General features: G+C 44.2%; 1 long non-coding RNA gene across 2 annotated transcripts; it reads left to right on the forward strand.

Annotated features, from left to right (window-relative positions):
- Positions 1–29: 29 nt before the first annotated feature.
- Positions 30–15,177, forward strand: LOC310658897. Of its 2 annotated transcripts, none has more exons than XR_014502523.1 (3): positions 30–107; positions 8,684–8,743; positions 14,697–15,177. It is a non-coding gene; the product is annotated as an uncharacterized lncRNA (long non-coding RNA). The 2 variants fall into 2 exon arrangements; XR_014502524.1 differs by lacking the exon at positions 14,697–15,177 and adding an exon at positions 10,238–10,351.
- Positions 15,178–22,716: the final 7,539 nt, after the last annotated feature.

Raw genomic sequence — 22,716 nt, forward strand, 5'->3', positions numbered from 1 at the left:
CCTTTTATGACGCTTCGAGCCCGGGGATTTGGGGGGCGTGGCCTGCCGCCTCCCCAGCGAGGCGTCTCGCCAAGTTCCTTGAAGCTCTGCGCTGAGTCAAAGGCAAAGTAAGCATGACTTGCTGTTTCTGTGACTCTCCGGCCGCCCCCCCCCCCCGGCTTCTTCCTCCTTCCTCCTCATTACGTGCCACGGATCGAACCGGACCGAATTCGCAACGTTTCTTTTTTTTTCGGGTGGGGGTGGGGCTCCTCGGCAGCAAAATCCAATGGCTTCAAGTTGCAAGAAAGGAAATTCCGACTAAACATTGGGGCGCGGGGGAGGGGACTTTCTGACAGCTGTTCCGCAGTGGAACAGAATTCCGCGAGAGGTGGTGGATTCTCCTTCCTTGGAGGTTTTTAAACAGAGGTTGGATGGCCATCTGTCATGGATGCTTTAGATGCGGTTCCCTCATTGCAGGGGGGGGTGGACGATGACCCTGGGGGGTCCCTTCCAACTCTTAAGATTCTATTATTCCAGTGAGTTCAGCGAGACTGCTTGCTCTTTCTGCTTAGTTCCTGTTCGCCCTGGCTCAAACTCTCCTACACTGCAGACACTTCCCTAAAGATGCTCACATTTCATTGAATGCAAGGATCGGACGTCCACTTCCCCTTCCATTCTGAGCAAGGGGCAAATGCAAAGGACTTATCTCTGTCAGCAAGTAAAACAGTGCCTGGTACAGTATAGGTGCCTTTCCCTCCATTGATGGGAGAGGGTGCCTGTAGCATGTTGCGGTCCTATCTCTTTCTCTGCCTTTAGATGTGGTATTCGTTTTGTGACTGGTGCCCATGTTATCCTGCCCTAGATAGCTCAATTGATTACAGCGTGGTGCTGATAACACCAAGATTGCAGGTTCGATCCCGGTATGGGACAGCTGCATATTCCTGCATTTCAGGGGGTTGGACTAGATGATTCTCAAGATCCCTTCCAACTCTACCATTATAAGGTTTTCAAAATTCCATATGTGCCCACTGGCTCCAAAAGGATGGCATCTGCTGATTTAAGTGCTTCGACAGGCATTAGCATTGGGGATGGTGTTTAAAAAGGCTGAAAGTTACCAAACAGTTTACATAAAAAGAGTCTGCTGGAACCTTTAACAGATTTATTGTAGTATGCATTTTCATTGACTGAAAGCCTACTTCATCAAATATATGAGCTTCGGCTGGCAATCAGACAGAGTGACTTTATCATATGCATGCCTGAGTTTAGAGGGAAAGATTGAACCTGAAATGTGCAGTCTGTGACACTGTGTGTACAAAGCTCAAATATACACAAGATAAGAACAGCGGCTAATCACAGCAGGAGTAATTAGCAACAATTACTAATTTAGCATCTTTAGTGGACCTTGGTCTGGATTGCATCCTGAGCAAATAGAATAAAACATTCTGATAAAATATAGTTCCGCAATCTCACACTGGAGCCTCTGAAAGTATTTTGTTGAAGGCTCACTTGGGTCAGGAGACCAGTGTTCTGGGAAACTGAAATATTCTCCCACTGGTTCCTGAATGCCGCCATTTTTTGTATAAGATTTGTGCTCATTTACATCTCAGGACACAAACTGATATACAGTACAAGCCAAAGCAAATGTGTATTCTTTATTTCTCCAAAGTCTCTTCTGTCTTTAAAGCACAAGTATGAAAGCTGTACTAGGGGTATTTTGGAATACTAGCTAGGATCGTGGAATGGATCCATCATAAACGCCACATACCAGCACCTTTTTGATTAGTACTTGTGCTAGAATTCAGATACTATTGTATGTCTCTCCTCTGGTCCCTGGTGAATAGTAATTCCCATAAAGAACAAAGGGTAAAGTAACACTGCTGTTTTTCCCTTCCCACGCTTATTATTGGATCATTTACTGTATATGAGGCCTCAGGCGTCATATAAATCCAAGTTACGTATACTTTGGATCACATTTCACAGAGATAAAAGGGACTTGTTTTCAAGTAACTGTGATCAGAACAAAGGTGCCACACTTCAGGCAGATCAACCAGTTAAGGCCTTACATAAACAAGTTTAATGCCTTCAATAACATTGTCTTAAAGAAGCTTTTAAAGGAACACTTCATTTTCTGCTACCTCCCAGAAATCACAGGACACACATAGACACAGGCAAGACCAAAGACGTTGTGTGGATATTTTTAACAGCCACTCCCTTTTTGTTCTGGGCTAGCAGCCAGTGGCAGCATGACAAAGCAAAAACACACTTGTTCAATAGCATGGCAGAGATCGAAAGCTGAGATGGAGAATCTTTTTCATCTCGAAGGCCACATTTCACTTCTGGGAAGCTCTCTGAAAAGCGAGATGAGCGCCACACCCCACAGCTACCTTTGACTGGACTTCAGCATCCACGGGTCCTTTACCTTACCTTTTACCTGCAACTGAAACACAGTATGTCTCTGAATGAGGTCTATGGGGTGTGAGGGGAGGGGACGTACCTTTGGTGGGAGACACATTGTGCTCCTTCTGGGGTAGTTTGTCCACCTTTGGTCCCCACCCTGTACTCAGCTCTCACCTGTGACTCTCAGAAGTTGTCAACATGTAACAGCAGCCACACCCCGGGAACAGCCTTTACTGGCTGGCTAGAGAGTAGCCAGTGGGGTCCCAAACCCTTGGTGAGTTAGGGGCTTTCCCTGCATGTGAAGACAGGCTCTGGCAGATTGAGTGAACAAGACCAATAGTGGGTCCAATGGTCAAGCCAGTGGTTTCTGCATGTGCTGTAGAGAGAAGTGAAGGGCAGATGGGGTTTGCCGACCTGGAATAGGGAGTCCATCTAGGAGATGGAAAACTCTAATCGTAAACCTCTGCTGCCTTGTGGAACATCTTTGGGAGAAGAAAAGGCTAAGGTGTAAACCCTACACAAATCTGGGGTGGGGTCCCTAAGACAGTTGGATACCAACACCTTGTACGGCTCCTCCTAGCAACTCCTGCAGCCAATATGCCAAACATATTGCTCTGCTTTCCTTTGTACTGCACCAGCGAGGCCAAGGGGAGGGTCTTGTCATCTGGGCAGGCACGATCTCCAGACACACTGCCCAGGCTTGCACCCCTAGATGGTCACTCGAACCACTAACATAGCGGTTTGACTTCGCCCCCGGAGGCACACTCCATTGTCTCTTGAGACAGACAGATGCCAGCAATGACTCTGAATGTGCACAGAGAGTGGGATTGAATCGTCGCCACTTGCCCTTGCTAACCCTGTCGTCGTCCGTTTCGCCCGCCTCACCACTCACCACATCCCTGGGTACATTCAGCATGTCTGAAAGAGCCATCCTGTCTACAACTGAAGCTAGCAACCCTTGAATAAACGTATCTGTTTGTATGTGCCTTCAGGTGATATCCCAAATGAGGAGAGGGGCAGTGTTGGTGGGTAAACTACAGTGCTCAGAATTACTTGAGGGAAAGTATGTGCTTTGAATGTGCTTTAAAGGTACAGTGCATACACAGCCTAAAAGTCACCGTGGGAATTACTTCTTGTAGACATGCCTAGGAATGAGCATTTAGGCTCCCTGGCTAATTGACATAAGACAGGAGGAAAAGATCAACAAAGAGGAAGGGGAAACAAGTATCTTGTGAGCTTCGGACAACTGGTTGTGTAACCTATTAAAATGCCGTGAGAGAAAAGCAGCTACTACTTAAGTATGAAAATGCAGTCTTTCGTAATCTACCCTGCACCCCTAAATATGCTGATATAAGATGAAGATCTGGATTCTTTGGGTATCGCAAATAAATAAACAAGAGTAACCGGACTTGTAAATGAAAATTAAGGTATCAGGTGAATGTTGGGGGAGGCATAACTTGGCTGACAATTAGCAAAATTGCTCCGTAGGGGGTTAGCTTAGAAAATAATTATGGTTTGGCGTTTTAAACTGATCTATTGGTGTGGTTGTTCTACAAATTGATTTTTTGCAATAGTTGTACATTCAAGTCTCTTGTCAAGATACATTCGCTGTTGATGGAGACAGGGCACTTCCATTTTGTGGGGGCTGTATTAGGTGCCTGGCAGTGAGTGCACAGGTCAAACACATTGGAACTGTGCCAATTCCCCTGCTAAACCCCGCAAGGCAGACTTTTCATCTCCCATTTTCCTGTGAATCTTTGCAGTGGGTTTTACCAGAGCTTTGGGCTGTTTCCCAGAACATCACAGTTGTTGTGATTAATCAACTAGGACAGTTAAAGTTGATTAACCTTAAATTGATTAGTCCCATGAGTTTTAATTGATGAACTGGTTAGCAGCAGTTTGCATATGACTACTACAACAGCCTTGAAGGAAAAGCACACTTTGTCCTTAGGTGTATTGATACATTAGCAGGAACTATCTTAGAAAGGGCATTCTGTCTTGCACTTCTGCAATGTGCCTGCCAACTGCAGTTTTTATATGCACAAATTGAAAATAATGTAACATTTAAAAGAACCATACAACACAGCAGCCACTCTGTTGCCAGATTAATCAGGTATGTCTGTTCAGTGGAGTGATGAATCAAATGATTAAACTTTGCAGTCCTACAAATTATTCCTTGCCTTCTTGCCAACGGCGAGTAAAAAATTGCCTCTGGGCAAGGACAGGATGCTATCCTAAATAATGCAGTAATACTACAAATCACCCAGTAATTGCCTAGGTGTTTCATTCATGCTTATGTTCCCGCCCTTATCCTGGAATTCTGCAGATTAAGATTTGAGAATAGGCTGTCTGCTTTAGCCCTGAGAAACTCCAGATCTTCTTTGCATGAAAAAACATGCCCACTTCCTCATCTGCTTCTCTCCTGAGAGAGTGGATGGGCTAGAGCAGGGGTCAGCAGACTTTTTCAACAGGGGGCCGGTCCACTATCTCTCAGACCTTGTGGGGGGCCGGACTATTTGGGGGGGGGATGAACGAATTCCTATGCCCTACAAATAACCCAGAGATGCATTTTAAATAAAAAAACACATTCTACTCATGTAAAAACGCCACAAATGCCCCACAAATAACCCAGAGATACATTTTAAATAAAAGGACACATTCTACTCATGTAAAAACATGCTGATTCCTGGACCATCCGCGGGCCGGATTTAGAAGGCAATTGGGCCACATCCGGCCCCCGGGCCTTAGTTTGCCTACCCATGGGCTAGAGAGAAGTTTCTGCCCTGTCTCCCTGGACAGCATTGAGCCTAGGGCTCAGAATCCAGGACAATAATTATTGCAACACTGGTATTATTTCCCAAACAGGCAAAGCCCTAAAACAGGGGTGGGTGAACCTGCGGTCCTCCAGACTCCCATCAGCCCCAGCCAGCATGGCCAACAGTCAAGGATGCTGGGAGTGGTTGTTTAGCAACATCCGGAGGGTCACAGGTTCCCCAGCCTTGCTCTGCCCTAAGATGCCTCCTTGGTTGCTCATTCCATTAATGGAGAAACTGGTGCCAGCCTGGCTCCTAGCTAAGGTGGAGGGTATATTAAGCCAAACGGTGCTTGTTTTCAGCAGTGCCAATGTGTGCATTAGATAAACCAGGAAATGCAAAAATTAAGCTGCAGTTACCCATTTTGAAATATTAAACTAATTATCAGGGGGGTTTTTTTGGGGGGGGAGTGGAATTCAAACACACAGGAGTCAAGAAGTACTAGACAAGGAGGAAAGACAACAAAATGTGCAGGTTGCAGTTCCATCGCGTTTCCACCACTACACAATATAGCAAGCAGAGGAAGGAAAATCTGATTCTCAATCAGTTTCTAACATGGGAGGATGTTCAGATATTTTATAGTGGAGGGGCGCTTTAAGAAAAGTGATTTTAGAACTGCCCTAAAGGGCTGTGGTTTCCTATGTCTCTTTAATATTTTACTATTAAATACTTCCCTGTTTGATTTTACATTAATAGTAAAATAATTTTAAAGGTTCCCTGGCTGTCCTGAACCTACAACCAGGTGTAGATAGGAGAATGCAAGAGTTTTGCGTGGGGCTTTTAAGCTGCCACACCTTTTGCACTGTCCAAAGTCTCAGCTACAGCATGACAAAGCAAAAAGAAAGTGCCCTATAATTATCATAGCTAGTGTCTAATAATGTTATATGCATGCATCTACATTCATTCCCTCTGCAGTGCATGACCAAACCTTCCTGTTTTCACTGTAGCTGTTTTCATTATGCTGATAAATTCCTGTTCTTGCTGTCTTTTTGTGGAATCTACCTCCCTTTTATCTCTGTGCCCCAGTGTTTGTTACACCTTTTTCATACAAGACTGAAGTGCCGAACAGTTCACAGAAGTTTGTCTTTTGACTTAAAGAATCGTTAGAAGTTAGGAAAGTGAAAAGAGCTTGACTCGATTCAGCTTTTTGACCTAGATATTCAGGACAGGCAGAGAATGGTTAGTATTTGAAGACAGTGAGATGCAGAAGAGGTGCATAAATAGGTTCAGTCCAGAAAATTATACTTTCCCACTTTGAGAAAGTTGCCACAAAAAGCCTCAACTTCCTGCCTTGCACACTCCTCATATTTTGTACTCATGGGGAGATCAAAAGCATCTGTTTTTGCTTTTCATCTAAACACAGTTCCCTATTGACAACAGAATTCAGGGAACTGTGGTTTGCATACACCATGGTTAATGGGAACAAAATTATAATCAAACCATGGTTTGAGATCCTGCCTTGTTCTCAATAATCCTGGCTTGTTCTCAACAATCACAGTTCTCCAAGTTTGGCCATCACATGGCACTCTAGTTAGCTTAAAAGTGAAAGCTCTTCCTCCTCACAGGAGAGAGAGAGAGAGAGAGAGAGAGAGAGAGAGAGAGAACATATGGTGCTCTCAGTGACAATGCCAATAGCAGCTATAATGAAGAGCAGAGGTAGTGTGCTTGAGTGTGCGTTCAGGAGAAGACATACATCATATTTCTAGAGCAGAAAGGCCAACCTGGAAGTGCCCTCATTATATTCAGTCCAAAATTACCTTTCCTCTCCATGGTCAGTTCTCTTCATATAAAGCGGAAGCTGACTATACACAACTCTTGGAGAGCTGTTTATGGTAATCTTGGGCATGCACACGCCCATTTCCTGAATTACAGTTTGCAGGCAAGTGCAAACCATAGTTTGACCACTTAGACAAGATAGGAAACCAAGGTTTGCAGCTAAATGAACACGGGGAGTTCCAAAGGAAGGAGGGAATATATGAGCTTGAGATGCTCCTGCAACCTTGATTGTTCTCCATTCCTGTGTTTTGTCTTGCTGCTTGCACCTGCCTCCTCATCTGTCCTGAGGCCCTAACTTTTATTTCCCCCTTGTTTCTGTCTTCAAATTCGTCCTTTAGCCCTGACTTTCCTCTTTGGTTTTGACTCCTGGCTTTGTTCCTCTACTCTGGTCCCCTGGCGCAACTCTTGGCTCCTGATTTCCTAGCTTATCACAGACCGCTTCCCTGAACAATGTTATTGTTAATTATATGCTAATTAGAGGTTGATTAATTGACAAACAGCACAATTTAGACATAATACATTTGTGATTAGCCTAATTTCCCCTTGATTTAAAAATAATAGGTGCATATGATGAGAACTGGAAAACTATGTAAGATAAATGAGATACAGATTTTGTATCTTCAATTTTGTGTTAATGAATAAAATAGCCAGTAGCATCAGCTTCTGCAATTCTTCAGTAACTTTAATTTAGCATCCATACTCTTCGCCTACCAAATTCTGCATTACTTTGCATGAAAGCAAACACATTGCCTTCTTACAGAAGCTGCAAGTTTTACTGCTGAAGATCATCACTTCGTTTTCATCTCTGAGTGTGTGGATGATTAACTTCCAGTCTTCATATAGAAATATTACAAGATGATTAGATAAGGGCGAGCATGAACATTATTTATGCTCAAACTGGATGGATGAAAATCAATTACTGTACTTAAAAAACGAAACAAATTGGAGTTGCAGTTGTTTAAAAATAGTAACTATTTCAATAATATGGATATAAGCATATTCTCAGGACAGAAAAACATAATGGAATTCCCACACAGGTGGCAATGAAGGTCACCAACTTGGATGGCTTTGAAAGAGGATTAGACAAATTCATGGAGGAGAATGCCATCAGTGGCTACTAGCTGTGATAGCTACCGTAACTCCACCAGAGGCAGATTTAGGGCAGTGGGACTGGTTCTGCCACACTGGGTGCCAAGCCTAGTTTTGTGGGCCCCATTTTATACAAAACCCTTCCAGCAGAGGCCAGACAGGCCCCCTCCATATGGAACATCCAGCATCTGCAGAAGGCTTTTTCTTACACCAGCAGGCATTTTAACTGAATTCTGTTTTTATCGTTTTAACTCACTTTCAGTTTCATTGCATTCGGTTCCTCCTGTACGCTACTCAGAGGGTATTATAATTAAACAGTATATAAATGGTTGAAAATAAATAAATAACAATACAGCCTGTACTTCCTAACCTAAAATGAGACACTGTGATTTTCCTTGCCTGGAGTGGCTCTCCTCTGTTGCTGACCCCTGGAAACATTTTGGACGTAGAAGGATTATTTGTGCCTAATCCTGGCTTGTATGACTTGACTTCCCCTACCATTGTTTTGTGTGTGAGACATGGGTCTTCCTCACAGACTATGCCTGCCAGAGAAGGACAAGAACGGACATTGTAGTGTGTGTTGGTGACAAAACGATGTCAGGTTTAAGAAGGTGTCATGTTTCCCTTAGGGTGACCACAAACCCCACCATATGACTTAGATGTCCGAAAGCCCCATTAATCATAGTCAGGTGAGCTCTTCAGCATCACTAATCTCTGCTTCTTTTGCCTTGTACTGTAAATGATTACAGTCTAGTTTCCGTCATGTGTCCAGGGATGGAGTTGCTCAGCTTCAATTAAAGTTAATAGAGATGTTTTTGCCCAACTAAATAAATTGGGTTTTAACCACAAGACACTTGCAAATTACCCAAGCCTAGCAGCAGAACAGCCGCCTCCTAGCAGGCCAGGCCATTTGGGGAAGGGCCGCAGCTCAGTGGTGGAGCTTCTGCTCTGTATGCAAAAGGCCTCGGGTTCAATCCCTGATCTTTCCAAGTAAGGCTGGGAATGTCCCCTGCCTGAAACCCTAGAGAACTGCTGCCAATCAGTGTAAACAGTACTGAGATGGATGGACCAATGGTCTGGTTCCGTATAAGGCAGCTTCCTGAGTCCATCTAGCACAGTATTATCTACCCCAGTCTTCCCCAACCTGGTGCCCTCCAAATGTTTTGGATTACAACTCCCTTCAGCCCCAGCCAGCACGCTTGATAGGAGTTGCAGTCTGAAACATCAGGAGGGAGGAGCCTTTCCTACTATCTGCTGCCTGAATTTTTGCTCTCTCTTCTTTTTACAATTTTATTTTGATTTTCAAAAGTTTCAAAATATTTGGTTTCCCCCAATATTTGTAAGAAATGTGAACTTCCTCTCCACCCCTCCGTGGTTTCCTTGTTTCCCCTTATCTTGCTGCATATTATACCTAACTTCCCTCTTCATCCTAACTTAATACTGTATCTAAATTGTTTTACTGCTGGTTGCGGTTCAAATCCTACTTGTGCGTTAACCGGACTATTGTTACGTTTCTTCAAATACTCCACTGCTTATTGGAATTTCTTTCACAGAGTGTTGAACTCAATGGACTTTGATCTGTTCTTTAAAAAGGCATCATTTTTGTGCCATGTGAACAGAACAAAAGTCAAAGCTTGTAAGCTCCACTCTTATTCATTAGCTGAGAAGAGAATCAAAGCATTGGCTGGACCTCAAAAGCCATTTGGTCCAACACCCTGCTGATGCAGAAAATCCACTACAGAGAACCATAACTTTCTGGAATAATAGAATTGTTGAATTGCATTTGAACCTGTCCCTACAACCAGTTCCTGTGACTCAGGCTATGTTCACATTCGTGCCTTAAAACACAGCAAAGTGGTTTCCCCTGCTGTCTATTAAAAGTCACATTTGCATGCTGCTTTACACTCTAGAGAGGGTGCAGAGATGTCTTCACCTGATGTATTACCAGATTCATTTCCCTATGTTAGTAACTCTTCCCTGCTTCCTGAAACTCACTGCATCTGTCGTCCACACATGCGCTGTCATCTGTGCATGCACAATAGATGTCTCAAATGCACACACACCGCAACTCAACCACAGCTTATAAACTGGACGGAAGCTGGGTTTGAGGAAATGGCAGTGTTTCTCAAGAAACTACAGGCTATATGTGGGTTGTGGCTAACGTCATATGTACTTGGCTTCAGGCACCAGTGGCAGGAGTATGCTGGAGTCAGAGGAAGTGGGCAAGGTGTACACAGCCCAAAGTGACATTCCAAGATATGGTCAATGGTAGCTGGGGCCACAGTCGGACAATCAGACAATCACCAAGTGCAATGAGTAACAGCTCAATCCGTGTATCAGTTTCATCATGAGAATCTGCCTAGAATTTCAACACCTTCTGAAGCCGACACTTTTTTAAGACGACCTCTACAGCCGCATTCTGCCCCCTTCTTTTCAATATTCTCATTCCCTTGTCTTTTGTCATCATAAGAGAGCATCTATATACCAATGCACATTTGACCTTCTTCCCTAACACCTAGTGGATGGGGCATCAGGACAAGGGCCAGTCATCACTTCCATTTCCTTCATAGTTGTACACATTTTTTATGCCATTAAGTGTCATCAGTCCAAATTTGTCAGGTTGTCGCCATTAAAATAATGACCCAAAAGTTATTTTCAAGCGCAACCAGCTGCTTAGCCAACATTTTCCATTCCTGCCCTTTAGGCATACACAGCAATAAGTCACGAGCCTTCAAAAGCATTTGGCTGCCCTCTGCTATTATAAAAGGAGGTCGTGCAGCACATGTTTTTCATAGGAGGTATGTTGGTGTAGAAGACAGGAGTGCCTGGCGTGCTCTGGTCCATGGGGTCACGAAGAGTCGGACACGACTAAACGACTAAACAACAAAAATGTTGGTCTAAGCACTCAGTAACATAAAGGAGACCTCTTCTTCCTCGTTGTCAGCGCTGACAAATTACAACTAGATTTTGTTCAGTAAAAGTAACTGTCCATAGTGATCATACCACATTTATTTACTTAATGGATTTTAATACTGCATTTCAGGGTAAATTAAGTTCCAAAGGTCATTTGCAAATTATAGAACATGGCAATGTAGAAGAAGAAGAGGAGGAGGAGGAGGAGGAGGAGGAGGAGGAGGAGTTTGGATTTGATATCCCGCCTTTCACTCCCTTTAAGGAGTCTCGAATCAGCTAACCATCTCCTTTCCCTTCCTCCCCCACAACAAACACTCTGTGAGGCAAGTGAGGCTGAGAGACTTCAGAGAAGTGTGACTAGCCCAAGGTCACCCAGCCAGCAACTGCATGTGGAGGAACAGGGAAGTGAACCTGGTTCACCAGATTATGAGACTACGCTCTTAACCACTACACCACGCTGGCTCACACATATTTCCACTTTTTGTTGTTGTTACTAAGAATCGTAGTTCAGCCGGCATTCTGCACATGCCCCAGAACTACTTGACTCTTTCAGCTTCACTCTGTGCAATGAGCGCAAGACTACTGTCAACACAACGGAAGAACCAAGCCTTGCTTCTGAAGCAGGCAATTTTCACATCATCTGTTTTGCTGCCTGTGGCCAAGAGCAGTTAAAAAGAATAGCTGCCCAACAGTTGCGTGGATGAGATCCAGTTTAATTCTCTTTTGCACATTAACCTTACCTTGTAGCTTACAGAACGGGGCTACTCACATGGGCAGCTCAAGCTGGGGGAAAGGGCCATCTCTTAATGGCGGAACATCTGCTTTGCATCTAGAAGGTTCCAGATTCAATCCTCGGTTTCTCCAGGTAGGGCTAGGAGAAAACCCTGCCTGAATCCTGACGAGTCAGTGCAGAGGCAATACTGAGCTAGATAAGGCAGCTTCCTATGTTCCTATTGATTTCGGCCATCGTACCCACAGGGAAATTGCATGGCATTCACAGCAGCAAAATGTACCTTTCAGATTATGAGTGTGGATATAGCTAAGAGATCTGAGCTCTTAAAAACCAGATTAGATGGTTCTTATAGCTTAGCTACACACACCACACAGGAAACCCGTGGCAGTTGTGGTCTAAAACATCTGGAGGGCACAAGGTTGTCAGAGTAAGAGACTGACCTCTCTTCCCTTTCCCAGCTTTGCAGCTCTGATCAATTTCATGGTCTCCTACAGCTGCTTGACATATTTTTTATGCCCCAAGGGTTCTGAACAAGGATTTCCCCCTTAACCTATGGGTCTGGCCTTCAACGCAATCACCCCAAGCATAACATGCAAGGCGGCACCTAGATTTCAAGTAGTCTGTGGCTGACGTCAGTGTTCAATATGAGCTGTAGAGGCATGTCGAGATCACTTTCGTTTAACGTTAAAGCATCTCTAATTGCAACCTTACTGTGCTCTTAACTGAGCTAACACAGAGACCCTGCTACTGTCTTAAGCCCTGCTCCATCCACACACACACACACACACACACACACACACACACAGAGTGTGAGTTTGGGGTATTTTCTGCTCTTGGGAAGGCTGAATGTTCTCAGTGCAACAGGTTTCTTGACAGCATCCATATTGCAATGTTTTGAATTAGAACAAAAGAATACCTTTCCAGCTGCCTTCGCTAATAAATCAACTCTTATTTATCACTTATAAAGAACAGCTTCCAGCTAATATGAGCAGAAACTGGAAGTCAGGTGGGAAGGACCAGTGGCAAAGTTCTAAGGCAGGGACTGGGGAATCTGTAGCCCTCCAAATGTTACTGGATATTGCTCACACACCCCCTGACCACTAACCATGGTCAATGCCAATATGGTGCAGTGGTGAGAAGCCAGGGTTCAAATCTTTGCCCACCTGGTGACCTTGGGCCAGTCACTGCCTCTCAGACTAGCCTACCTCACAGGGTTCCTGTGAGGATGAAATGTGGTGAGGGAGGGCCATGCCTGCCATCTTCAACTTTCTGGAGGAAAAGAGGGATAGTCATGTAAATAAACTGGCCATGCTTGCTGGGAGCTGGAGTCCAGCACCTTCTGGAAGGTTGGAGGGAATAGGTTGTTCTGTGCCTCTTCTAAGGCACAGAACAACCTATTTGACTGCCGGGTCTTCCATGCCACAACCACATGCCTATTATCCTCCAGGCCAGATCTGTGGCCAGATTTTTCCACCTGCTCCACATCTGTATGTGAACAGCATGGTAGCCTGCCTGTTTTGAGTCAGCTCTGTTGTTTTCCTATAGGCAGCTTTGGTGCGGTGCCCCCTGGCCTTTCCTGCTTTCTGCTTGTCATACCCTGTAATCTAGATGAGCATCACAGGTCACACTCCTCCCTTAGGGAGGCTAAGATGTTAGGAATGTGTGGGTAGATAGCCTCTTGCACATCTATGCCAGTTCTAGGTGAATTTTAGTACTAAAGCTACAGTCCTGCTCTAGCACTAAAAGGGAAATTCAGGGGCTGACTCTTGGTGTTTAGCATCTCCACCTTTCAGGGCAACTTCCCCCAAAGAATCTGGGAACTGTAGTTTCCCCCTTAAAGAGCTACAATTCCCAGCACTCTTTTTGGGCAGGTGGTCATGTGCTTTAAATGTGTGTTGGAGGTTCTTGTGCATTGTGCGGATCTGTCCTCGTAGCTGGACAAAACTTGGGTCTTCTATCAAGTGCAGATTTCCTGCAATAAATGTACGTAGCTATACTCAAGAGTCCCCGTGTGTTTGTATTCAGGGTAATATAATGTGCTCCCCCAGCAGGGAGTGAGCATTCAGTTCAGCTTCTGCCAGAGTTTTAACACCAACAGACTCTCTGGGAGCAGAAGAAGCCCACACCAACTTTCCTGTTGTGACCAAATGGATAGATATTTATCCAGTTATTGTCCCACACATCCAGTAGGCAGGTGGAAGAGAAGTGAAGTCAGCCCAGAGAATGAGGTCTTATGTACAACAGATGCCTCTGTATAGCCCCATGAAAACAGCTGATCTTCTTAGACCATGTCCAGGTTCCTTCCATCCCCAGTAGTTTATATACTGTTTATCCTTTCCCCACCTGCAGTGCCTGCAGTATTGTAGATTTTCTGGACAATGTTCTGGGGGGGGGGTGTCCTATGCAGATTAGCATAATTTGCATAGCATTTTTTCCAGCTTACATTAGAAAATTGACTGATGCCTTGGAGAGTGATCTAATTCTGCATGTCTTGTTCTACTCATATTTAGTAAACAAAGTTAAGCGCTTTGAAATTGTAAAGCTTGCCTAATCCTCTGTTTGCAGTTGGCATCCGCTCATTGTTACTAATGAACTTATGAAACAGATTCACACCCCCCCCCAAAAAAAAATTAACAACCTGGGAAATTTCCCGCCCCACATCCCTGCCCATTTGTTCATTAAACTGTCATGTCATGTCTCATGAAGCCTCACAGCCCACAAACCACTAATTGCAGAGTTGCCTCTATTGCAAGGCTAGGGAACCTGCGGCTGTTCAGGTAGTTTTGGACTAGAACTCCCATCATTCTTGACCGTTGGCTATGCTGGCTGAGGATGATAGGAATTGTAGTCCAATAGTATCCACAGGGTCAGAGGTTCCCAGTTCCTGCTCTGTTGTAATGCTGTGTGGGAATCCTGTTGTTTTATGGTAAATATTCCTGATGCAAATTGAACTAATGCTCTTATAGATATACTGACAGATGAATTTTCCCCCACAGGCTTTTAACCCCAAACCAGAAGATTGGGTTTATGACAACACAGAGTAATGCTTTAAGCAGTTTCCACCACCATGGTGTTCTCCAGGTGTGTTGAGCTGCAATTCCCATCAGCCCCAGCCAACATGGCCTTCTTGGTTGTGGCACCGACATCTAGAACTCCCTCCCATGTACTGTTTGTGAGGCGGAAGCAGTGGCAAATTGTAAAAGCCTCCTGAAGATCCATCTATCTGGCTGGTCTTCCAGTGGTTTGTAACCTTCATCTCATCTCCTTGTTTTGTTCTTTCATTGAGTTTTACTGAATGTTTTATTGGCAGTTTCCCTATTTTTAATTGATAGATTTCTTCATATTCTTGTTTGTAATGTGATATAGATTTTTCCTTTTCTCCCATTAATGATCTTAACTATCTTTTATGTGACCCGCCTAGGGAATCTGCATACTAAACAGAGTATATAAATATTATGCACGAATAAATAATATATATCCCGGTCCCACAAAAAGCTTTCAATGGAAAGCACGAGAGAGAGAGAGAGAGAGAGAGAGAGAGAGAGAGAGAGAAAATAAAGTCAAAAGATAGTGAAGAGGTCCTTTTGATATATATTGCTGCTCTTAATATTTCCACATTTACTTTCACAGACTTCTGGATTCTTGTGCTACCCCATCAAAGCATTTCCTACCTATTTATAGAATGAAGGGATGGGTTAATTAGCACTTGCAAGGCACTTTGAAGGCTATAGCTGCAATCCTGAATCCACTGTGCTTTGGTCTGTGCTTGCTTTGCAGAATATAATTCTCCATAAGGAATAGGTCTCAAAAGACCCAAAGCACCTATTTCCTTGAGTTCAATGGCACTGCAAACTTTGCAAATAGAGCAAACCTAGGAACCCTGGACTGCAGAGCTGTGAATGTTTTCATAGTTGCAGTTGACAGCTGGAATATACCAACTAAGTCAGGGATGGGGAAGCTCCCCCCCCCAGATGTTGTTGGACTCCAAATTCCACCCGCATGGCCAGTGCTGAGAGGTGAGGGGAACTGTAGTCCAACAACACCTGGAAGGCCACAAATTCCTCACTCCTGAACTTCAGTTCTACTAACCCTAGTTTAGGCCTATAAACTTAGCATTACAGTACATGCAAATGCAGCCATATCATAAGATTTCAGGTTTGGATGGAAGAGGGTGAATGGAATCTAGCCCAGCATTGTCTAATCTGACTGGCAATGGATGTCCACCTCCTGCTAGGCTGTTCCTTTTAACAGGAGATGGCAGCAACTGAACCTGGTTACTCTTCCACTGAGCAATGTTCCATCTCCACGCCTCTTCCACCTTGAAGCTCACTTGGTGAGACTGAGACACTCACTGCCTCTCAACCAGCCCCACACTATCAAACCATGTATTTCACCTACATGTAATAAGCACAAATCAACACCCTTTTTTGGTTTTTGGTTTTCACTGCCAAGTTTCCTATGTTGCATGCTATTGGAAGTTTGCAAGTAAAGCTTTTTGTGCTATGGTGCTTGAATGCTGGAGAACTGCACCTCTTGAATTCCAGCCTATCATGCCACTGAGAAATCTTAATGGGGTTTAGAGAGGCTGAGGTCAACACTCATCTCTGCCTTTAGTTCACAAATCCCTGGTGGAATCTAGACACATATAAAAAAAGTTGTGAAAATGCTTTTTTAAAAAAAGTTTTGAAAAATATATTGAATTTGCCATAGCTCACCATCGCCATCTAGTGTCACATTTGTATAATGCACTTTAAAGGTAAAGGGACCCCTGACCATTAGGTCCGACTCTGGGGCTGCGGTGCTCATCTCACTTTATTGGCCAAGGGAGCCGGCGTCCAGCTTCCGGGTCATGTGGCCAGCATGACTAGGCCGCTTCTGGTGAACCAGAGCAGCGCACGGAAACACCATTTACCTTCCCGTTGGAGCAGTACCTATTTATCTACTTGCACTTTGACGTGCTTTCGAACTGCTAGGTTGGCAGGAGCAGGGACCGAGCAACAGGAGCTCACCCCGTTGCGGGGATTCGAACCGCCGACCTTCTGATCAGCAAGTCCTAGGCTCTGTGGTTTAACCCACAGCGCCACCCGCGTCCCTTATAATGCACTTTACAACACACTTAAAAGTTGTATTTGCAGCTGTATAGCTGAGTCCGCTCTCTTCCCTCAGCTGTCTATCTACATTATAAAGCTAATAAAACTGGCCTACCTCATAGGGTGGTTGTAAGGATTAGGAAGTGATAACAACACAATTATGATTATGATATTTATTTATATCCTGCCTTTTCCCCAGACTGAAACTCAAGGCAGCTTACACAAATTAAAACAACACAGATAAAACACAAAAGCTAAAACCATATAAAAGATAATAGTGATTGTACATGAAAATCACTTAAAAAGTAATTAAACTATAACAGAATTAAAACAATATGCAAACAAATCTATTAAAATAAATAGTAAAAACTCCACAGCAGTATTAAAAGTGCTTTACCAAACAAACAAACAAACAAACAAGCAGGCAGGTGCCCTTCTGGAGGAACTGGGTCTTATTCCTAAGTAAACTTATGTGCGATTGCACTACAAATGCACTACAGTGGTACCACGGGTTACATACGCTTCAGGTTACATACGCTTCAAGTTACAGACTCCGCTAACCCAGAAATAGTACCTCGGATTAAGAACTTTGCTTCAGGATGAGAACAGAAATCATGTTCTGGCAGCGCTACGGCAGCAGGAGGCCCCATTAGCTAAAGTGGTGCTTAAAGTTAAGAACAGTTTCAGGTTAAGAACGGACCTCCAGAACAAATTAAGTACATAACCAGAGGTATTACCAACTTCATGTGCTCCAAATCCTAGAATTATAGAGTTGTAAGGGACCCTGAGGATTATCTGGTCCAACCCCCTGCAATGCAGGAATATGCAGCTGTCCCATACAGGGATTGAACCTGCAATCTTGGTGTTATCAGCACCACACTGTAATCAACTGAGCTATCCAGGCAGGATAACATGGGCACTTGTCACAAAACAAATACCACATCTAAAGGCAGAGAAAGAGACAGGACCGCAACATGATCAAACCTGCAACCTTAGACTTATCAGCATCCTGCTCTAACCAAACTGAACTATCCAGGCTCACAACACCCCTCAGCCCTAGCCATCACATGCTTACGGGGGCTGATGGGGTTTGTCCCCCAAAACATGTGGAAGGCACCGGTTTGGCAAATGCCTGTGGTCTGCAAAACAAGCCACAAACCTAAGTGAAGCACTGCTTTGGTTTATCAGCCCCAAGTCTTTCAATGGGCGACTTCTTTGGGCTCACTCTTTCTCTCTCTCACTTTGCCTCATGGGGTTGCTGCAGAAGGTAAAAAGGGGACGGGGAAGGAGGAAAATAACTTTTTATGTTGCACCCAGTCCTTTAGGACAATATTTTTTTTAAAAAATACATAAATTAATGAGCTGATTAACAGCTTTTAAAAAAATCTCTTAAGTGGTGGACGATGTCCAAAAAATAAACAATATTACTGAAACAGAAATAAAGAGGTCCAAAAAATGAATGAAGTTGAATGCCAACAAAACACACCCACGCTAACCAATAAAATATTAGTAAAATGATAACCAATAAAAAATCTAAATGGGAAAGGATGCTAAGTGAACCCGGAATATCCCTTCCGTCACTCCGAAGAGCAAGAAGAAGTCTAGGCTTTACCCACCTGGGGCGGGCGGGGCTTTTGCCCTGGGGTCGCGGCTGGCGGTGCCCGTGGGCGCCTGGCGAACCACTTTGCCCTTCCTCACGGAGCTGCCCATGACGCCCCAGCACTCGCAGCGCCCCCTGCTGGCCGTTGGGCGCAAACGCCGCCGGGAACCCAGCGGGCGCAGCTGGCGGGGCGCGTATTGAGGTCTCTCTCTCGTCTCTCCCTTCGTGCGAGCAGCAGGAACGGAGCGTCCGAGGGAAGCGGGGTCGCTGCAGCCTTGCAGCCTTTCGGGAGTTTCGCGCTGGCAAGAAGGAGCTACCGCGCCTTCTCTGCCATCGTGCCGGTTGCGATGGCAATCGGATGCCAAACAAATGAATGAAATCCCGGACTAGGGAAGGGAAGGCGCGACCCCTGCTGGCCTAAGCAGCTCGTGCTACTATTTTGTCAAGGGGAATTTGCTCCAGACTCTCGGTGTTTTGTGGGAGGGATTCAGCTGCAAACCAGAACTTTAGGTTTCCTCATTTTGAAGCGCGGAGCGCATTAAAAGGAGCTCTGTCACCCCAGCACAACAAATTCCGTTAAACTAACAAGCCTAACTTCTTGTGGTTTGAGAAGTGATGAGGAAATACATTTTAAAAATGGGATCAACAAATGACTAAAAAGAAGTTGTGCAAACTTCCCACAAACAGATCAGGATGTTTTAGATTATATCTGGTCTTCATTGAGCTTTGTTATTCTTTTTTCTTTATGGTGGTTAGTGGTCTAAACCACTGAGCCTCTTGGGCTTGCCGATCAGAAGGTTGACGGTTCAAATCAGCATGACAGGGTGAGCTCTTGTCACTCTGTCCCAGCTTCTGCCAACCTAGCAGTTTGAAAGCACACCAGTGCAAGTAGATAAACAGGTACCACTGCGGTGGGAAGGTAAACGGCGTTTCTGTGCGCTCTGGCTTCTGTCATGGTGTCCCATAAATGGTTTAGTCATGCTGTCCACATGACCCAGAAAGCTGTCTGCAGACAAATGCCGGCTCCCTTGGCCTGAAGTGGGATGAGTGCCGCAACCCCATAGTCGCCTTTGACTGGAATTAACTGTCCAAGGTTCCTTTACCTTTTACCTTTTTACAGCAACCAGCATCCATCTTGAAAGCCCAGTTCCAAGATCATGCAGAATGGACCTCCTCTGAGGATGGCATCTGCAAGATGCCCTCGTTAGAGTTATGTGAGTGGAATTCCCTGATTTGGACCATGGGCACAGTATGAACCAATAAGCTCTCCATACCAAGAAAGAGTTCCAAAATTTCACTTCAAACTGTCTTTAAACTTGTTACAAAATGTACAAATTGACACATTGCTCTTAAACAACCAGCAAAAACGACCAGCAATGCAGTCCAGTTTTCTTAAAGTTCTTACTTGCTGATATAGGCCAATAACTATTCTCTCTCTGGTCCAGAGAGAGAATCAGATAAGCTAGTTGTTTCTTCAATATGCTGGCAGCTTCTGAGACTCACCCACTACTTCTGGGGATGAACAATCCATTAACAAAAACACTCACAAAAACTGCAGCTTTAACTGCAAAAGCACTTTTTGGTACTTGTTGCAGTTTTCTGCAAAACAATCATTCTGAAAATGCAAACATCCAATAAGTTTCATACACAGTGCATGCAAACAGCATTTTATGCACATTAAACACCTATCTTTTACAGCTCTGTCCTGCAAAGCATAATGATCGGTTACATATTGTTGTGGGGAAAATACCCACCCAGGGTTTGTTGCCAGCTGAGTCTATCTAATCTGCCACCATGACTGGCTTAATCAACCAAAACAAAATTTTATTTCTTACTCAAGTATGAAAGGCACAGAGCTAGGAATCAGGAAAACTACTTAAAATGCTAGACTCTCATGGCAAATTAAAGAACACCTTTGTACCACTTTACAAATGAGTCAAGGAATACTGCTGCAGGCAAGCAGATTAAAAAAAAAAAATATCACCAGTCCACAAACTGCCTTAGGCACTTTCTCAAAGCCAGGCAGATACAGACACAAATCACTCTTCTTTGTTCCATGAACTGCTGTGGGCAGGATTCCTGCATTGCAAGGGGTTGGGATAGATGACCCTCGGGGTCCCTTCCAACAATTATTTGATTCTATCCCCTTTTCAATGTATTTTTGATCTTAATTATTTCATGTTGGTCTGGTCAGCAGCTAATTAATCTTTGTTTATGTCTTAAGCATGCATTCTCTGCATGATCGCCTCAGAATGGAATCTCTCTGATTTTTGCTTACAACAGTATATGTTGTAATCAGGTGCATAAAGTGTTGGCTGGTATGTCTGTATTTACTTCATTTATGAATTGCTTCCAATGAAACAAATGGGGATAGAATAGGACAATCCAACTTTTAATACCAAGTGGGCCTCCAGAGTACTTCAACACAGAACCTACAGGCCAAACTGAATTAGATTTCCATAGTGTAAAATAAGTATTCACAATCTATTTAATATTATTTAATATACACAATTCATGTTTAATTAAATAAATATATTTAAATACAGTTAGGATATTTAATTATTAAACAACTTTAATACACAAACAGATGTATGCATATTCATTAACAATGCATGACAGATTTATTTATTAAGGTTTTAAGATCTCCTTTCTGGAATGTTGCCAAGGGTCTCCAAAAAAGGCTTCCTGCGGGCTGCATGTGGGCCACAGGCCACAGGCTGTACCACCGTGGTATAGAAGATTTTAAAAATCTCTAAATAATGAGATTGAAGAGGCAAGTGATTGCAAAACGTAGTCTGCAGCAATTCAATTACAGCTTAAACATGTGCAAAATAAGCACAGTAACTTCACAATAGCACTAATAATAAGTGATAACACAATCAAGTGAATCCATCGTCTCCATCTAAGCCCCACTCCACCCCACCCCACCCCAATCAAATGCTGAAGGGAGATAAGTATTTTGATGATTCTCCCTTCCTGCCCAAGGGCTCATAAGCCCCCCCCCCCCAGCACATTTTGGGGCAAGAACATAAGAAGAGCCTGCCGGATCGGGCCAATGACCCATCTAATCCAGCACCCTGTTCTCGGTGGCCAACTGATTCCTGTGGGAGACCCACAAGCAGGATCTGACCAAGAAAAGCACCATTGCAGTTTCCAGCAGCTGGTATTCAGAAGCATTATGGACACAGACCATGGAGGCAGTATATAGCCATTGCGGCCGTTAGCATACCTAGGGGTTGGCAAGGCAAGGTTGGTCCCTCCACAAAAACTGTGCCTCTCCACATCAATCCATCTCCTTGCCAAGGGCACAAGTGGGGTGGCAGCGCTACACCTCTGCTAGCATAGGAGCCAACTCCTAGGGCCCAAGGTCCCTTTGGCCCCACATTAAATAGTTGAGGGGACTGCCCCCCCCCAGGTTGATGGGCATTGCATTCAAAAACTGTGTGTGCACCATGTCATGTGATTGATTATGCATGGCGGAGGGCCCGCCCCCCAATATTTCATTCAAGTTGGCACCCCTGTGCTACTAGCCATTGATAGTGTTGTCTTCCATGAATTTGCCCAGTCAAAGCCCTCCAAAGCCGATAAGACTTTCGAGGTGCCACCACAAGGCGGCAGATCTCCCCATATCGTATCTTCTTTCTCCCCTCCATTTCCTCAACCTTAAGGCTGCCACATGAAGACTCTCATTTTAAATACTCCTACTTTATGTTGGCTTCTATATGTGGACACAGGGCCGGATTTAGGTTTGATGAGGCCCTAATCTACTGAAGGTAATGGGGCCCTTTATATGTCCAGCTGTCCTTTGTCAACAACAAATTTTCAATGTTTTTTTTTTTTGTGTTGAATATTTGGTATATGGTAATTTATGGACCTAATAGGTATCTAAAGCCATTTGAACATGCTGCCATGCAACAAGTCCATGCATAATGTAGGCACCCTATATATAGAAATGAGCAAACCAGTGATATTTTAGGGAGCAGGCTAGCAGGCGACATCATAGGAGCCTAAACAACACCAAACACTGTTGCTGTATGTAGGTTTTGTTTTATTTGTTTTTTATCTTATATCTTGGAAATGTTTTTCTTAAATTTTTTTTGGGGGGGGCAAGAGAGTGGGGCCCTAAGCTATAGCTTGTTTAGCTTATACATAAATCTGGCACTGAATTTACCCCTGAAAAAGAAGACGTGCCCTGGTAAAAAAAAAAAGAGGACACATGGCAATTCTTTTGTCCCTGACGGGGATGGGGGAGACGCCATTTGGTTGGGCAGGTTGTCCGCCTCAGGTGCCCAAATATCTTGAGCCGGCCTTGAGTTCTGACAGGGA

This window comes from Podarcis tiliguerta (assembly GCF_965153285.1).
Source record: "Podarcis tiliguerta genome assembly, chromosome: 10".
NCBI lineage: Eukaryota > Metazoa > Chordata > Lepidosauria > Squamata > Lacertidae > Podarcis > Podarcis tiliguerta.